The sequence below is a fragment of the Triticum dicoccoides genome, chromosome 3B (assembly GCF_002162155.2).
Source record: "Triticum dicoccoides isolate Atlit2015 ecotype Zavitan chromosome 3B, WEW_v2.0, whole genome shotgun sequence".
NCBI lineage: Eukaryota > Viridiplantae > Streptophyta > Magnoliopsida > Poales > Poaceae > Triticum > Triticum dicoccoides.
In genome coordinates this window covers 124,669,303-124,671,221 of record NC_041385.1, presented here as the reverse complement: position 1 = coordinate 124,671,221, position 1,919 = coordinate 124,669,303, and positions in this window count along the sequence as shown.

Genomic DNA, 1,919 nt, shown 5'->3' with positions numbered 1-1,919 from the left:
CAGCAGGGCTTCGCCTAAACTCCGCTACAGTATTATCGAGGAATATGGTGGCAGGGGGCACCGCACACGGCTAAGGAATCGATCACGTGGATCAACTTGTGTCAACTTGTGTGTTTAGAGGTGCCCCTGCCTCCGTATATAAAGGAGGAGAGGAGGGGAGGCTGGCCGGCCAAAGAGGGAGGCGCAGGAGAGTCCTACTCCCTCTGGGAGTAGGATTCCTCCCCCCAATCCTAGTCCAACTAGGATTCCTCGGAGGGGAAGGGAGAGAGGGGGCCCGACCACCTTCTCCTAGTCCTAATAGGACTAGGGGAGGGGAAAGAGGCGCAGCCACCTTGGGCTGCCCCTTTCTCCTTTCCACTAAGGCCCATGATGGCCCATATGGCTCCCGGGGGGTTCCGGTAACCTCCCGGTAACCCGGTAAAATCCCGATTTCACCCGGAACACTTCCGATGTCCAAACATAGGCTTCCAATATATCAATATTTACGTCTCGACCATTTCGAGACTCCTCGTCATGTCCGTGATCACATCCGGGACTCCGAACAACCTTCGGTACATCAAAATGCATAAACTCATAATATAACTGTCATCGTAACCTTAAGCGTGCGGACCCTACGGGTTCGAGAACAATGTAGACATGACCGAGACATGTCTCTGGTCAATAACCAATAGCGGGACCTGGATGCCCATATTGGCTCCTACATATTCTACGAAGATCTTTATCGGTCAGACCGCATAACAACATACGTTGTTCCCTTTGTCATCGATATGTTACTTGCCCGAGATTCGATCGTCGGTATCCAATACCTAGTTCAATCTCGTTAACGGCAAGTCTCTTTACTCGTTCCGTAATACATCATCTCACAACTAACATATTAGTTGTAATGCTTGCAAGGCTTATGTGATGTGTATTACCGAGAGGGCCCAGAGATACCTCTCCGACAATCGGAGTGACAAATCCTAATCTCGAAATACGCCAACCCAACATCGACCATTGGAGACACCTGTAGTACTCCTTTATAATCACCCATTTGCGTTGTGACGTTTGGTAGTACCCAAAGTGTTCCTCCGGTAAACGGGAGTTGCATAATCTCATAGTCGTAGGAACATGTATAAGTCATGAAGAAAGCAATAGCAACATACTAAACGATCAGGTGCTAAGCTAATGGAATGGGTCATGTCAATCAGATCATTCTACTAATGATGTGACCTCGTTAATCAAATAACAACTCATTGTTCATGGTTAGGAAACATAACCATCTTTGATTAACGAGCTAGTCAAGTAGAGGCATACTAGTGATACTCTGTTTGTCTATGTATTCACACATGTATTATGTTTCCGGAAAATACAATTCTAGCATGAATAATAAACATTTATCATGATTATAAGGAAATAAATAATAACTTTATTATTGCCTCTAGGGCATATTTCCTTCACCATGGATCTTGATGTAATTTTTATTATGTTTGAGATGTTTTATGCTTCCGGTGAATCTTTATAATTAACCTGATCCTTTTTGCAAAGTAAACCCACCAAAATCTAGTAAAAAAATCCTCACACCAAATCTGACAAGTAGGCGACCCATCGTCATTGATGATGTGCAGCCAATCTTCAGTGTTTGGCAGAAACGTTGTGTTGACGAAGGGCCCGCCTCTCAATGTACATTATCTTTCTTTTCTCTCTTATATGCATTGTGTCAAGTGTCAACCACCTTATGTGCATTGACCGAGACAAAAAGCCGTCACCACGCTCTTACACACTGCCACCTCAATTCACCCCGGTACACCCCTCCCGAGCCTCCGCCACGCACAACTTGACGGCCTTGCCTCCTCACCCTTGTCATTTCGGACTCTCACGAGCACACCCCTTCTACCACGACCTCTCCCCCCCCCCCTACCAAACCACCCGCCGCCCCGCGC